Genomic DNA, 17503 nt, shown 5'->3' with positions numbered 1-17503 from the left:
ATTTCAGTGCTAATCCTCTCATTGGGGAGGAGTACAGAAATCAATTTTAAGACCCCTTTAAGTCGACAAAAATTGCTTCGTTGTGTGGATGGGTGCAGGGTTAAATCGATCCAATGCTGCTAAATTCGACCTAAACTCGTAGTGTAGACCAAGGCTTAGTTAGAAACTTGTACAGTTATAACTATGCAGCCCCTACTGTAGACACTGCTAGACACACATAAGGGCGTTTCTAGTGGCATAGCTTAGTGTGTGGGGGGGTTAAATTGTGGCCCCTATGGGAGTGCAGAGGAATATCTGGGGAGGGGCGAACAACACTGCTAGGCGGCTGTTTTCAAACTTTTTAAGCTGAGCCCCCCCACCCCACGAGTTACACTTTTTGTTGCATTCCCCCACCCCCACTCCAGGCAGGCTGGGTGGTCCACTGAGGTGAGTCAAGAGGGTGGAGGTGGGGGTCATAGGCACTGACTTCCCCTCTATTCCATGGGTGTTGACCCCCCCCACCCAACCCCTTCCATATTCCAACTCCTTCCACAAACCCCCGCCCCAGCCCTGCCTCTTCCCCTGAGTGTGCCATCTTCCCACTCCTCCGCACCCCTCCCAGAGCATGCAAACAGCTGTTTGGTGGCCACTGGATGGGAAATGCTGGGAGGTAGGCAGAGGAGCGGGGACATGGTGCGCTTCGGGGGGGAGAAGGAGGTGGTGGGGTGGAGGTGAGGGGAGCTTGGCTGCCAGTGGGTGCAGAGCACCCACTAATTTTTTGGCACCTATGGTGGCAGTCCTTCCCTGAGCCCTGCCGCATGGGGCTGCTCACCCTCCTGAATGTTCCTCCACACCCCCGGGGAGGGGAATGTCCCCCAGTTTGAAAATCTCTAAAAACTGTTGTGAAACGGAAGGCAGAGACGTAACCTCGCGTCTCTCCCCCACACCGCCTCTTCCTATCTCAGATAGGGGCATGCAGTAGACAACATTATTTGGAATGGGGCACACAGCCTAAAATATTTTAAAGCCACTGATTTCGTTCCTTAAGTCTACAGGACTAAGCGATATTGTGCTCTAATGGCACCCACAAAATGAGTTATACCAATTTAACTTTCGGGGGGGGGAATACATTCCCTCCCTAAATGAACTAGTTCTATTGGTACACACTGTACCCGCTCTTAATTGCGACTGCCGGCTGCAGCAGTGTGCTGTGGTAGGAGGGGTAGTTTGGTAAAGGTGGAGAGTGGAAGGCTGGCGTCTCCAGGGAGCAGAGGTAAAGTTACCATGTTTGGCCTAAGGTGGGTACATGGCGGTGGAGCCATAGAGGGGCATGAACTGGTGGGTGATGCTTTCTGGTTCCTGGCTTTGGTGGATTTGGGTCAGGTATGTTGTGTGGGCAGCACTGATTTTTCTGAAGGTCCCGGGCTTGCTCCCCTCAGCGCCCAGCCCCGTGAGTAAGCCAAGGCAGAGGGTGGGGTTGCCAGATGGTACAAATGCAGCTGCTGAAGATTTCAGCTGTGAGCAATTGCATATAAATGCCTAGGTGCAGCTGTAGCACATACACAGCATGAAGTGTCCGCCCCTCTGATGCCAGTTTGAGCCCATTTCTAACCCAAGAGCAAAATCGCAGCCAGTACCTCCCATAACATTTACCTCAATACAATAGATTCCAGCAGCTGTTTCTTAGAAGGGTTCATTTGCATCTCCGTTTTACATAGGGGAGTGTAAATACCCAGCTATACTTCAAGGGCTTTACCCTGCTCTGGCAGCACAGATAGGCCTTAAAGTGGGTGGAAATAGTCCTCTGCTAAAGCCCACTCACTCAGGGGTTTGCTGTCCAGTGCGTTACACCCACTCTGCCTCTAGCCCCAGGTGGAGGGGACAGATTGGAGGTGGAGGGTGACGGGAGAACAGTGGAGGGATCACGAGAAGCAAGTGAGAGTAGCCCTGAGGCTGCTTTTAATTAATACCACAGAGCAGGCAGGCCCCTGCATGGCCCCAGAATACAGGGAACACCAATAGTAGCTCACCAATAGTAGCACACGACCACAGTCCGTGAGACTTTGCCCTCAGGTCAAGTCCTGCATACCTTGTTCCCCCATTGATTTATGGGTGCCCAGGAGGGCAGGGCTGGATACACCAAGACAGTCAGCGGCAGATCTAACCTCTTCCTGCACAGATCTGTACGCAGTGACCCGTCTAAGGGACAATACGTGCAAATTAGCGGTGAAAGGGAAGCCAGAGCATTCAGGCAAATCAAACCATCACTTACCTAAAGTCTGGTCTACATTGTGTGTGTGTGTGGGGGGGGGGAGTTGAGCTAAGATACGCAACTTCAGCTACAAGAATAGCTTGGCTGAAGTCGACGTATCTTAGATCGAATTAAAATTACTTACGTCGCATCCTCGCAGCATGCCATGGCTCCCCCGTTGACTTTGCTCCCGCCTCTCGCTGAGCTGGAGTTCAGGAGTTGACAGGAGAGCGATCGGGGATCGATTTATCGCGTCTACGCTACAAGCGATAAATCAATCCCCAATAGATCGATTGCTACCCACCAATCTGGCGGGTAGAGTAGACGTATCCTAAGTGCCTACATTGCAAGAAAGACATGGTAGAGGGTGTAACTATTCAGGACAATGCTAGAGCCTGGTTCTGCATGGGCAGACAGACAGACAGACATTTCTCTTCAGGGACCTACCCAACTGCCCTCCATCCACGTGAACTACAAAAGCGAGCTGAGGCTGCTGTGCCTGTCACGGGGCCAGCCCCTACGTGTGCAGCACATGGATCGTTTTATGATGTAGCACCAACCTTGGCAGCCCACTCTGTGCCTTCCATGGAGTGCCGAGGGATGGGGCTCCTAAGCATGATGGGGAGAAGAGGCAGGATCTAGCTCTGTCAACAACTCTTGGTGTGGCCTTGGGGAAGCCAGTCCCTGTCTGTTGTAAAATAGGGGTGATGATACAGCCTCGCCTTTAGGAAGTGTTTGGAGCTCTGCTGGAGGAGGGTGACAGCAGTTGCACCAATATCCCCCCAAGGCTGCATGTTGGTCCACCCCCTAAAAGGGCATTAGCGAGAGCCTCTCTCTTGCTTTTGAAGGACTTGCCCTCTGTATAAATAACCTCTGGGCAGTGAGATTGTCATCCATTTCCTTATCTTCTTTCTTGCCATGGGTGGTGGGGATCCCCAGCTGCATCTCATTGCAGAGATGTGTGAAGAGAGGAAAGGAAAGAGAGGATGTTAAAAGTCTGGGCCAGTCGCCCTGCAAAGTGGTCCTTTCTGGAAGTGAGAAGGGAATTGACCATGGACAATCCCAGACTAAATTAGGAAACCCTTTATTTCATCCAAGAATATTACAAGAAATCCATAAATGCGGTAAAACACACATCATTGTTCTCTAGGGTTTGATAACAAAGCAAGTACTGGCCCGATACCAGCCTAATAAAACAGAAATGAAATATATTAACTCTTTAATACCCAAGTGCTGGTTTACAGGAGATGTCAACATTCAGTTAAAGGCAGGTTACATGGTTTTTCCAAGTCTTTTGGTACCTAAAAACCATCCACGTGAGGCAATTGGTCAGAGAGAAAGGAGGTGGATCAGGAGCAAATCTCTTTGCTACCAGGCTTTGGGCAGAGGTAACACTACCATTCAGTTGGAGTTCTAAGCACAGAAGAAGAGTAGCTGGTTAGCTGAAAGTTCAGTGTCATGAATCCTCTTATTTGCTTGGTTATAAAAGATGGAAGGCTTCAGCAGGTGTGATTTCTTTGCTGAACCCCAAGCTGCTGCATTATCAGGGCTGCTGATACAGGCTGTGGCCCCTCTCACTTTTACAGCAGTGTTACATAGAACCTTTTCCCAGGGTAAAATGTAACAGTCTATTTGTCCATGGCACAGTGCACCCTGGCAGGCTCAGATAAATCCATTTATTTTCCTGTTCTCATTTTCAGACTGACTGAAAGGGCAGAAATGTGTCCACCTGATGGAAGTCTGAGACACGCCCTGGTAGCTCTTGGTGCCCCACTAGATTTGTTCTTTTGATGAAGTCCTTTCCGTTTAAAATCAAGGCATCTTCTAGTAAGATCTCTACTTTCCACACTGACAAGCAGCAGGAGTAGAAGAGCGTGATGAGGCGTGGGAAGGATCTAGGAGGGATGACCCTGGATGGTGCTGGGCCCACTTAACTCCAGACTCCAAGGGGAAGTCAGGTATTGTGTGGACCTTGCAGGAGGCATTCAGTGCCTTTCAGGACTGGGCTCAACATCCAGTATTTTCAGACTTGTGTCTGAAGTGAAGCAGCTAAGTAAGAGTGCCCTGCTTTTCAGAGGGCCTCAACTTCCACTCAAGTCAATGGAAGCTAATCGGTCCATGTTTACATTAGGTTCCCAGCATGGATTCAGATGCCTAACTTTAGGATCCCACATCTGAAAATTCAGCTTCTGAAGGAAGCATCGCTAAGATAGAGAGATCCCAACTCTACCCAAAGTTCCAGGGGTGGCTCCAGGTACCAGTGCACCAAGCACGTGCCTGGGGCGGCGAGCCGCGGGAGGCGGCCTGCCGGTCGCTGTGAGGGTGGCAGTCAGGCTGCCTTCGTCGGTGCGCCTGCAGGAGGTCTGCTGGTCCTGTGGTTTCAGCGGCAATTCAGCGGCAGGTACGCCAAAGGCGCAGGACCGGTGGACCTCCAGCAGGCATGCCGCCAAATCCACGTTACCAGTGGACCTCCCGCAGGCACGCCGCCGAAAACTGCCTGACTGCCGTGCTCGGGGCGACAAAATACACAGAGCCGCCCCTGTGTGCAGAAGAGAGAGTGCAACGGTTTCAGCATCAACAATCCGGTCAGCGTTCCCATATCTGGGGGTTTAAAATATCACATCACACAAGGTCACATCTAAGATCCAAGAACACACAAGGCAGTTTTCCCACCGCCGCAGACTGCTTTGCAATATACATCAAGGTCGTTTCAGAAATATGACACCAGACAAGATGATTTTACCATTTTAAAGAGTCCCAGAGGGACACTGAAGTTTTGAAAAGCAGCTGCTGCACATGCCCTGTAAGACACCTGCAAAAAGTTTCTAATACGATGTCTACAGTATGACTGACATGTCATGGCCTCATTTCAGCGCACATCAGGTAACATTAACAGGAGATGCATATGCTGTGTTCAAGGGCAGTTAGACCTTCTGATGTGCCAGACTGGGTTCTGCGCTGCTTCAAGAAATACAGCAGTGAAAACACCTGCCAGAAGGCTGAGCAGAGGTTTCAACTCAGATCCTTATTCTTAACTACTGAATCTAGATTTCTGTGCTTTAAATCTGCTGCTATCCTTAGCAGTTATTCCTGTTTATTCACCTTAGATTTACAAATGACAGTAGGCCAGATAGTCAAGGCTCAAAGCAAAGAGAAATCTCTCAAAGAAGTTCCTTGGAGAAGAGCATAAATGAGAAAGCGGTAAGAGAGACATGGCAATAAGTCTCAGGATAGGTCTACTAGGAATCTTGGGGTCCTAGTTTTATGTAACATGAATGATAGATTTTATTCCTTTCAAAAGGAAATGATTGAAAACAACTTCATTCAGGGGTAGTACTGAGAGGCACTGGGGCAAATGCTTCTCAGCCTTGACTGGTGCTGAATTTTTTATGGGCTGTCTCCCTGTGTGTAGACTGCTGAGCATACCTAACTGGGTCAAATGCCAGAGGACAGTTTCTTTGGCAAAACAGCCTAATTTGTGTTGGTTTTCCAGGTACAGGGAAAGATGCACCGTAACTGCTGGCTCCATGAACTCAGGAGTCGCTTCAGATGTTCCTGTGGATACTAAATCTAAGCTACAAATGAGATATGAAGGCTGCAGCTTTGCAGTAGGAGTCTCCCAATTAAGCACACCTGATTTGCATACGGACTTGTCTGCTGCTTCCTGTGGAGAAGCAATAGCTACAAACAGCCACTGGGCTGCCCGGTTCTGCCTTCTTCATACTGGGTGACACACACTGAGCTCCTCGAATCAGTACCCCATGCTGGAAAATCCAGCCCTGCATTCACGGCAGAATACAGAGAACACACAATAAACCTGTTTCTATAACTGGTTGTAAGGCAGAACTTTCTGAAGCAGACTGGAGGGTATGTAGCTGCTGTCAGCATTAAGCTTACACACAAGGACAAAGCCATGTCAGAGCAGCATACGGAGGAGAAGAAATGCGTACCACAAAACATGTTTTAGATGAAGCTCAATTTCCTGTCACATGTACAGCAGGGTATTGCCTAGAATTGCATGGTCACCATCATCATGAGCTTAGGCCTCACTATCTGACAGCTGGTTCTTCTCATAAACCACTAATATTTGCTAAAATCTCATTTTTGTGACCTGTAATATTTTAACATTTCTCTTGCACAAATAATTCATTAACACTGAGTAACAAGATCTCAAGAAGATCATTGCCAACTTCCCCACAGACTGCAAATGGGACTCCCAAAGATGGGCAAATACCCTGAGCCCACAGACAGCGGTCTTTACCCGCTTTAGGATCTCACTCATCTCTTCCAAGAAGCCAGCTCCCTGGGTGGGGAGCATCTAAGAGCCTTAGGGGCACCAACTCTAGTGACAGCCAATGAGACTTGTGCTCTGAGCTCATTTCGGTGCTTCTGAAAACCCCACTGATGATCCTCATGTAGCTTTACAGGGGTTTGCCTGACAGGTATTTTACTCATCAAAGTGAAAAACAAAAGGGCAAACAGATTCTGAACATGAATATCTGGGAGAGGACAGAAGCATTTCAGAGGCTGGACCACTGGACTGAGACTGTCCTATCAAGCTCGCACCCATAGGTACCATGCAGAACTTCAAACCACTGTCCGGTTTTCCTAATGGCTCTTTTCGCCAGGGTAGTGGATGGTAGCGCTAGCTCTGCAGAGTTCCTTTGGAAAGGATATTGCTTCAGTTCTAGTGAAATCTCACCTTCTCTTCTTTGCCATGAACAAAACAAGTGTCATTTGTAGGTACCAAACAGACAGGAGGAGTCAGTGACGAATGCAGTTTTCATTTAATAGAAAACAGTGTTAACAAAAATACACAACAGAAAGAAATGACAAACATTAGCAAATAAATCACCATCCTTTGTATGTAGTGTTAATGCAGCAAATTCCTAATGTGATTCAGTTTCAGTGCATGAAGAGCTAAAATTTCTGCATCTCCAGCCTTGATTCCCATGCAATGAAGTGCCCTCACAGCTCCCTGATAGATTTATTGCACTTAAGAAAAAATAAAAAATAAAAAAAAGCTTAAGTTCTACCCAACAGTCCCCTCTCTAAGCTGTTTCTCTGGTCAGTTTATACAATAAATTTGTTAAATTACAGATCAGTACCATAGTTTCCTTCCGAGATTTCTCTTCATAGCAGAGCAGTAATCCACATATACAGAAATATTTCTCTTCCGATAACCATTTCTGGGGGCTAGTGGGAGGGTCTCTCTGCCATTCCTCGTGGATTTGAACCAAAATGGTAGTTCAAGACCTAATTTAACCTACCAAGTCTTCCTTCCTCTCCAACTCAAGGATAAAGATGGTTCAATCTCTTATGACCCACATCATTCAGACTTTACGCTAACAGGCCTTGCTACACAATAAAAAATGGTTTGCTGCATAATTTTGTTTTCCTTCCTTGACTGTTCCTCTTGCATGTGCTATATTGAAGCCTTCTGCCCAACACCTCAGTGCTGCCTTAGAACTGCTGGTTCCTCCCCAACAGGCCAGCTCCTCTCTCTGGCTGTGGGTACAGGGCAGGCATTCCATTCATTTGGATTTGCACTCTGGAAATTCTGGTTTTCATTGTAATAGTGCCTTCGGAATAAGGGCCTCTTTGGGTGTCATGCTTTGTGCAGGGTGTGGTATGTTGCAGTGGGACTTTGCAGCCTAAAACAATGACCCATTCCACACTCTCGATACCAGAGTGCTCGGCCAGCAGAATCTCACAAGTCCTGGGACACTGAGAGAGAACCCTCCCTGAGAAAACTGAACATCTTTTCCAGAGCAACCAGATTCCTTCCCTCGGCAAGAAGAATAAAGGAAAGGCACCTCTAATGGTATATTCATCCTATCAAAGGTGTGACAGCCTCTGGGATTCTCCGTATTAAGCACAATTTATGGAATGGAGCACGTTCCAATGCAGAATTGAAAATTCATCCCGAAAAACCTTTGGTAAAAGGGGCACATATTCTCTAAAGCAAGATTTTACACTGAATCAGAAGGCCCGCTGACCAGCTATATGAAAGCTACTTACACAATCATGGAAAGTCAAATTCCTGTTCATCTTTAATGGTGTAACATGTCCCCTGAATCTTTCCTCAGCCAAATACAAAAGGAGTTGGAAAATCCGGAACAGAAGGAGGGCAGTAACTTAAACAAACCAGGTGATCCTAGACTTCCTTTAATGTAATAAAATGTAGAGGATCCAACTACTTCTACTGCATATTTGCCTCTGGCTCAGTATTAGACTGCTGGATGAGCTCCCAAATGGAGATGACTGAGTCAGCCCCATTCCGCCCTCTCTCTCTCACGCCGTCAGTTCTGTAATATATGGCTTTGAGAAAACTTTGCTAAAGGGGGTAATTTGTCCTTCTGTTTGAAGCTTATAAAGTTAGGAAACTAGAACAGACTCAGCCATGATGATTCCTTCTCCCCTAAGAGACACACAACGATGTAAGGAATTTCACCTGATCCTCAAGGGTATTAGCTCTGCCTCTTGAACGCATCACAGGCAGGGAGCCCCCTGAAATGTGGATCTCACAAACGTGTGTTTGTGTGCACACAAGCACGCCGGCTAGTTATGTCAGTGTGGTGTTCTGTGTAGGATTTGCAAGGGAAGGTATTTTTGATGGTGCTTTTTGGCAGAGTTCTGCAAACCAGGAGTAAAGTTCCAAAAAGGCTGCAGGTTAGACTAAAAGTAATTCTACATTGTTTTCTAAGTTAAATCCTGTTCAGTACTTTGAAGCTCATGATAAATATATACCTAAAAAAGGAATTTAAAATAAATAACCATTGTGGCTGTGGATGCAGCCTGTCCTGGACAGCTTGTCTGGCAATGCAAGTCTCAACAAGTGACTACAGCTTGTCAGGGCCACGCTTCCCAGGGACACAATCATGTGCAACCATTCTGCTAGCAGGTTTCCATGTTAGAAAACAGTTTTCTTAAACTAGCCTTCAGAGACCTGGGACACTTGTAGTGCGTGGAAAGCAATTCCAGGCCTGAACCATGAGGTTCTGGGTTTTTAATCTCCCATTTGAATTGTAGAATATTTCAGTCCAATGCCCATTCTCCAGGATTGAGGAGATCTTCTCCTTACAAATTACTCAGTAACAGTGGTAATTCCAGAGAAATAGAGAAAGAAAAATGCAAATGCATCAGGTAGTGTCTAGAGAAGGTCAGAAAGTAGTGCCATTTCCATCAGGTGCCAGAGCTCACCTTGGAATCAGGTAGGGAAATCACTCTTTTGGTAAGATTTTCTCTCTGTTCTCCTTCCCTTCCTGAATCATCTTGAGAATAGCCGAGTCCTTCCTTATAGGGCAGAGTCAAGAATGTGGGGAAAAGTGTCTAGGGCAGGAAATAGCACTGATATGGTTTGAAAAAGAATAACCTCTGCACTGCAGACCAAGGTTCTTCTGAATCACATGGAGTGGAAAGGGATGTCACAGGCATGTCTCAAGACAGTTTCAGCTCAACGGAGCTCGACCCAGAGGAGCTGTGAGAGAACACACACAAAGTCAGACATCACAGGAATTGCCAGACAGGATCAGCAGGCTCGTGGCCTCTCTTGTACAGTGCTCAGCACCAGATTCTCCTGAGAAAGCCGCAAAAATCTCCATCACTCACAGCTATAGACTAGCCAACCCTATAGAGACAGCGTGCTGCTAACTCCAGCAGTCAGCGGCTGAGACAGGAAGATTTGTTTTCCTTGTTCTTTTATCCTAACTTATATCAAACCACAGAATGGAGTTGGAACAGCTCCCAGTCTCTTTGCCTAAGGCGACTACATCTACCACAAGAGTTTAATAATACCTGCTCTCAAGATCTATTTCAATAATAACTGACACCCAACTAGGTACCCTACATTTCCCTTTAAATTTTATTTAAAATCAGATACACAGTAACTTGGAGCACAGCTCCTCTTAAGAAAACATCATAAAACACAGACTTCAAAATACAGTACAGTAACTCCTCACTTAACATCGTCCTGGTTAACGTCGTTTCATTGCTGATCAATCAGAGAACATGGTCCGTTTAAAGTTGCGCAATGCTCCCTTATAATGTTGTTTGATAGCCGCCTGCTTTGTTTACTGCTTGCAGAAAGAGCAGCCTGTTGGAGCTAGCTGGTGGGCGCTTGGAATCAGAGTGGACCGGCAGCCCCACTAGCCCCTATTAGCTCCCTGTTCCCCTAAGTACCCTGTGTGCAATTGTTCAGCTGTCCCTCCCCGCACTGCCCTGTGTTGCTCCTGCCCTCTGCCTTGGAGCTGCTCCTGTGAGCCTCCTGCTTGCAGTGCGGGGAGATGGCGGGGGGAAAGGGTGCTAATGTCAGGGTGTCCCCCTCCCCTCTGCTCCTGCCCCCTGCTTCTTTACATCATCTCTATAGAGCGGAGGTCGGTGGGAGAGACACGACAGCTCAGGACAGAGGGAGCGTGCTGGCAGCAGCTGCTGTCTCAATTTGCTAATCTACTTAAAAGGGCAATGTACTTAGAGTGGGGTCAGCATATGTAAAGGGGCAATGCGCATCTCTCTCCCACACAGGGTGTATGTCTCTGTCTCTCTCTACCATGCTGTCTCCCTTCCCTCCATTCCTGCTGCCTTGTAGACTGTGAGGCTACATTAACAACAATTTGTTGACTCTTGAGTGCTCAGCCAAGTGCTAGTTCATCATTTAGCAGTAAGGCATTCCCTGGGAAATATCCCACCCTCTTCCACCCTCTGACTTCACCACCTCAGCCAAGCTTCACAATCACCATTGCTGTCTACAGTATTAACCTGTTTAAAACTTATAGTGTGCATGTGTACGTGTATATATATATATAAAGTTTTTGTCTGGAGAAAAAGAATTCCCTGGAACCTAAGCCCCCCTATTTACGTAATTCTCATGGGGAAATTGGATTTGCTTAACATTGTTTGGCTTAAAGTAGCATTTTTCAGGAACATAACTACAATGTTAAGTGAGGAGCTACTGTACTAATCATCATTACTTACCTAGATAAACTAAATCTCAGCATTTGCAGTATTTTTTCCACTTAATATAGGAAATACCTACAGAGTATGGCAGTTATCCTAGTAATGTTATTTAGTAACTAAACTTCTTGAAAAGTTTTTAAGGGCAACTACTATTAAAATGCATTATTTCTGTGTACAGCACATGCATAATATTCTAAAGGAACACCTATAGTGATGTCCCAATCTGCAGTACATAACAAATCATGCAGGAATCTCACATGCTCCTAACCACCAAGGTTAAAACTACACTTTCTTTTTAATAAAACCTTTGATGCAGATGTGAAGCACACTTAGTCCTTCAGAACATCACAACCTGAATCAAACAACTGGGGGCGCCCAGCAAAAAGGTCTAGATTGCTGGGCCCTTCCAAGGCCGTCTGTGACAAAGTGGAAATCTTCTGTAATATTATTAGGAATTGATATGCTTGGAAGTATGCAGTGTACTTGTAGCCATGTTGGTCCCAGGATATTAGAAAGACAAGGTGGGTGAAATAATATTGATTGGACCAACTTCTGTTGTCTCTCTCACCAACAGAAGTTGGTCCAATAAAAGATATTACTTCACTCACCTTGTCTCTCACATTAGAAGTGTCATACTTGACTAGGAATTGCTACCCAGTGAGTGCAGAAGGATTAAAATGTTCTTGAGGTAGAAGAGCAGACATGAGGTGCTTGGATCACGTAACTGTCTGGGGTGATATGAATGGGTTGCTACAGACTGGCTGAAACCAAATCATATCAATGGAGGCTCTGGAAAGACAACTGAACCCTAAGGACTGAATAACTGATACCTAACAATGGGAATCTCCAGCAGACAGAACCTTCGAACTCAGCAGGGATCCTGCAGAAAGATAACAATGGACCGAAAAGTGTCAGGTGGCTGTGTTAGGAGCTGGCCTTTGGAGGGACTCCCTTGGGACTGACTGACAGAAAGAGTGAGTCAAAATGGATTCTAGAGCAGCTTGGCTGGACAGAGTTGTGATGTTGGCCTGTCTGAACTCTGTTTTAGCCTGTACTTCTCTCTGCTAACTTAAGGACTTTCCGATGCCGTATGCCAGTTGTTTTGAAAAGGCTGCCTGGGGTCCCTGCAAATACCTGGAGAGGTGCATTGGTCCCAGAAGAGGACACAAGTCTCAGAATAGGAGACTACCACAGTGGAACTTGCTGAGCAGAACTCAGGGTGAGAAGCAGGAGAGCTGGAGCCCAGAGACTCACGTCTCAGAGGCATAGGGCCAGCCCTTAAGGAAGATTGGGACCCCTTGAGGGTCTGCCACACTGAAGGAGAACCACCGAGGGATTGCTTAAAGGCTAGGGCACAGCACAGATCCTGTGTATCCATGATACCATCTTACTGTCAGGTGGATTAGCATCCAGTGGTTCCACTACCATAAAGAGAGCACTGGAAGGGCTCCGTAGCTCTGGGAGTGGAATAACCACCCCGATGCCCATTCAGGGTGAGGAGGACATGAGAGGTCCCAGAGGACTAGGGAAGAGCAAACAGTACCTGTCTTTAAAACGGAGAATAACTACAGACCTGTCAGTCTAGCTCTGATATTCGAAAAGATATGGGGACACATTATTAAACAATTTATAAGCAATTAAGGATAATAGGGTGATAAGTAATAGCCAAAGTGAATTTGTCAAGCATAAATCATGCCAGATCAACCCAATTTCCTCCTTTGACAAGGTTAATGGTCTAGTGGATAGGTGGAAAGCAGCAGACATGACAATTTGATTTTCAGTAAGACTTCTGATATGGTGCCATATTACATTCTCATAAGCAAACTAAGGAAATGTGGTCTAGATGAAATTACTAAAAGATGGTGCACAACTGGTGAATAGGCCATAATCAAAGTGTAGTTCACTGCCAAAGTCGGAGGACATATCTACTGATGTCCTGCCCCCAGAGGGTCTGTCCTAGGCAAGGTACTATTCAGCATTTTCATGAATGACTTGGCTAATGGAGTGGAGCGCATGCTTATAAAATCTAATGATGACAGCAAACTGGAAGGGGTTTGCAAACACTTCAGAGGACAGGATTCGAATTCAAAATGACAGACAAATTAGAGAATTGGTCTGAAATCAACAAGATGAAATTCCATAAAAACAAGTGCAAAAGACAATGCTTAGGAAGGAAAAAAATGCACAACGACAAAATGGGAAAAACAGCGAGGTGGTCGTACTGCTGAAAACGATCTGTGGGTTATAGCAGATCACAAATTGAACATGAGCTAGCAATGTGATCCAATTGCAAAAAAGGCTATTATCAGTTTGGGATTATTAATGGGAATGTCTCATGGCGGTAACTGTTCCTCTCTACCTGGTGAGACCTCAGCAGGAGTACAGTGTCCAGGTTTGGGCAACACACTTTAAGAAAGACATGGACAAACTGGAGAGAGTCCAGAAGAGAGAAACAAAAATGATAAAAGGTTTAGAAAGTCTGACCATTGAGGAAAGTAAAAGACAGTTCCCTTTTCTGTAACTGGTGTTCTTCGAGATGGGTTGCTCATGTCCATTCAGCTTAGGTGTGTGTGCTTGCCACATGCACCGATGCTGGAAGTTTTTCCCTCAGCAGTATCCATAGGGGACCGGCGCCGGTGGCCCCTGGAGTGGTGCACACATGTCACGGTATATAGAGTGCCACCAGTTCCCCCCACCCTCAGCTCCTTCTTGCCAGAAACTCTGACAGTGGGGAAGGACGATGGGTTGTGGAATGGACATGAGCAACACATCTCAAAACAACACCAGTTACAGAAAGGGTCTCTTCTTCAAATGATTGCTCATGTCCATTTAACTTCGGTGACTCCCAAGCAGTCCCCTCGGAGGTGGGTAGGAGTTCACATACACATAGATTGCAACACAGTTTTGCTGAACCCAGCACCGTCCCTGGCCTGCTAAGTGATGGCGTAGTGGGCCGTGAATGTGGGCACTGAGGACCACGTCATGGCTCGACTGATGTCCTGGATCAGGAAGTTGCCAGGAAGGCCACCGAAGATGCCTGTGTTCTGGTTGAGTGGGCTCTGACGATTGGGGGCAAAGGGACTCCTGCCAACTTGAAGCAGATCTGAATGCAAGAGGTGATCCACTTAGAAATCCTATGTGTGGACACTAGGAGGTGCTTCATCCTATCAGCTGTAGAGATGAAAAGCTGAGCTGACTTATGGAAAGGCTTTGTCTGATTAGGTAGAAAGCCACAGCCCTTCTTACATCCAAAGCATGAAGGTGCCTCTCTTCACTAGTCTCATGGGGCTTAAGGCAAAAGACTGGAAGGAAGATGTCCAGGCTCATGTGGAAAGTGGACATCACCTTGGGAAGGAAGGCTGGGTGGGGATGGAGCTGGTCCTTGTCCTTACAGAAGACTGTGTACAGTGGTTCTGAGGTCAGGGCTCGCAGCTCAGAGATTCGCCTCAGTGACATCACCACCATCAGGAAAGCTACCTTCCATGATAGGTGAGACAGGGAGCATAAGACCAAAGGTTCAAAGGGCAGGCCTGTGAGCCTGGACAGAACCAAGCTGAGATCCCACTGAGGGGCTGGGGACTGGACTTGAGGAAAGAGTCTCCTCTAAGGAACATGACTGTTGTCATGAGAGAACACAGTATGCCCCTGGATTGGCAGATGAAAGGCCGAAATGGCCGCCAGATGCACCTTAATAGAGAAGTGTGCCAGGCCCTGGTTCCTTAAATGAAGCAGGTAGTCCAAGATCGACTGCACCAAAGAATCTGATGGGGAGATGCCCCGTTCAGCCGCTGGACCCCTTCTGAACAGGCTCGTTCATCTGGGTTCAGCCAAACAGTATCCACGGTGTGAGGTTGAGGGATGCAAGGTCGGGATGCAAGAGTCGGCTGTGATCCTGTTACAGCAGGTCCGGTCGGTTTGGCAGGGGCCAGGGAGCGATTGCTGACAAGCTTGATAGCGTTCCAAACCAGTGCTGGTGAGGCCATGCTGGGGCTATCATGATAACCTGTGCCTTGTCCCTCTTAATTTTCGCTAGGACCTTGCTGATGAGCGGAATTGGAGGGAACGCATACATTAGGCTTCCTACCCAAGGCAGGAAGAAGGCGTCGGAGAGGGAGCCCTTGCCCAGATCCTGTGTGGAGCAAAACCTGTGGCACTGCCTGTTCTGCCTGCTGGTGAACAAATCCACTTGGGGAGTTTCCCACCTCTGGAAGATTATGCCAGCAACATCCAGGTAGAGTACCCACTCACGGTGAGAGAAAAAATCCCTGCTTAGGTGATCTGCTAGCATGTTTCTGGCACCAGAAGGCGACATGCTTTAGATGGATTCCATGGTTGATGCAGAAGTCCCAGAGATGGAGGACTTTTTGACGGAGGACTGAGGATCATGCTCCGCCTTGCCTGTTGATGTAGAACATCAAGATTGTCAAGTATCAGAGGGGTAGCCGTGTTAGTCTGGATCTGTAAAAGCAGCAGAGTCCTGTGGCACCTTATAGACTAACAACAAGTTTCTTCATGTGGTTGATGGATTTCCATTCCATACAGCTAAATGCAGTGCCTTGCATCCGACGAAGTGGGTATTCACCCACGAAAACTCATGCTCCAAAACTTCTGTTAGTCTATAAGGTGCCACAGGACTCTTTGTTGCATCAAGATTGTGTTGTCCATGAGGACTCTGCCCACTCTGCCCAACAGGTGAGGCAGGAAAACCGTGCTTGCTCTGCACACCGCCCTGATCTCTCTGACGTCTGTGTGTGGCATTGATTCCTAGGGGATCCACATACTTCGGGTCTGGAGGGTGCTGAGGTGTGCCCCCACAGCCGAGGTCCGAGTGCTGACGAAGGGAACTCCTTCCAGGATTTTCCTGGGGTCGGTCCACCATCACAGCAAGGTAAGTACCGTCATGGGGATGGTGATGACCTTCTCCAGGTAGTCCCTGGACTGGGAGTAGACCCTCGCCAACCACTGCTGCAGGGGTCGCATTCGGAGCCTGGCATGGCGCACCACATATGTATACGCTGACATGCAACCTAGTAGGCACAGGCAAACCCTGACCGTGGTCAGGAGAAACACAGACACTTCTGCGATGAGGTCCATCAGTGCCTTGAATCTCTCCAGCAGCAGAAAGCCCTGGGGCAGGTCAAGTCGAGCACCGCTTCGACAAACTCTATCTTCTGCACTGAAACTAACGTGGATTTTTTGTCATTCACCATCAGGCCGAGGCGACGGTAAGTGGCTAACAGCATCATCACATCCCTTTGGACCTGGCTCTGCCATTGACTAGCCAGTTGTTGAGGTATGGGTAGATCTAGACACGCCGCCGTCTGAGGTAGGCAGCCACCACCGACATGCACTTGGTAAATATCCCTGGTGCTGTTGCTAGACCAAATGGGAGGACTACAAATTGATAGTGGTTGAGACCTACCATAAACTGGAGGAAGTGTCTGTGTCCCTCAAAGATGGCGATGTGAAAGTACGCATCTTTCAGATCGAGGGCAGCACACTAGTCTCCCGGATCCAGGGAGGGGATGATGGAGGCCAGGGAGACAGTGCGGAACTTTAACTTTGCTAGGAAGTGCTTCAGGTCTTGCAGGTCCAGAATAGATTGTAGACCACCCTTGGCCTTTGGGATTAAAAAATAGAGGGAATAGAACCCCTTGTTCCTGAACTCTAGAGGAACGATCTCCACCATACCTAGCTGCAGTAACCTCTCTACCGCCTGCTCAAGGAGACTCTCGTGAGACGGGTCCCTGAAGAGGGACAGAGAAAGGGGCTGGGAAGGAGGGGCAGAAAGCAACGGAAGGATGTAACCCTGCACCACCGTACTGAGGACCCATCGGTCCGATGTTATAGATGCCCACACAGGGAGGAAAGGAGAAAGGCTGCTGGAAAAATAAGGGAGGGAGAATCCTGGGAACAGTCCGGTATGTTGCCCTGGGGAATACCCTCAAAACAAGCGCTTGCCTGCCTGGGTTGACCCTGTCGCTCCCTGTGGTTAACAACTTGGACTACTCGACTGTGTGAACCCCCTTGGGTTCAGTGGGTACCATGGCATCGGCCACTGTGCCTGAGGCCACGGGGCTGGTTTCGGTGCTGATAACGAAGCTGGTACCGCCAATACCAGAGATTGTCCCACCATCAGGGAACCTCGCTCTGAACCAGGGCTGGATTCTGAGTAGTCGCTCCCAGGTGACCAGGCCTGGAAATCTACATCTCGTGCTTGATGAGCAGTACTGGGATGAGGAACAGGCTCGGTGCCGGAAAGCACCCACACATGGTGATGCCCTCCTAGAGATCGGTGACAGTGCGAAGAATGGTACC

General features: G+C 47.8%; 1 protein-coding gene across 1 annotated transcript in view; it reads right to left on the bottom strand.

Moving 5' to 3' along the window:
- Positions 1-3298: 3298 nt before the first annotated feature.
- The window catches only part of PPP1R37 (protein phosphatase 1 regulatory subunit 37), a 158503-nt gene continuing 144298 nt past the window's right edge, over positions 3299-17503 (bottom strand). Inside the window, exon 13 of the mRNA XM_050927774.1 lies at positions 3299-9710. The gene's annotated coding sequence lies outside the window, so the exon portion shown is untranslated. The remainder of the gene's footprint in view (positions 9711-17503) is intronic.

The sequence above is a fragment of the Gopherus flavomarginatus genome, chromosome 18, assembly GCF_025201925.1.
Source record: "Gopherus flavomarginatus isolate rGopFla2 chromosome 18, rGopFla2.mat.asm, whole genome shotgun sequence".
Classification (NCBI taxonomy): domain Eukaryota; kingdom Metazoa; phylum Chordata; order Testudines; family Testudinidae; genus Gopherus; species Gopherus flavomarginatus.
This window is presented reverse-complemented; position numbering and strand designations above follow the sequence as displayed.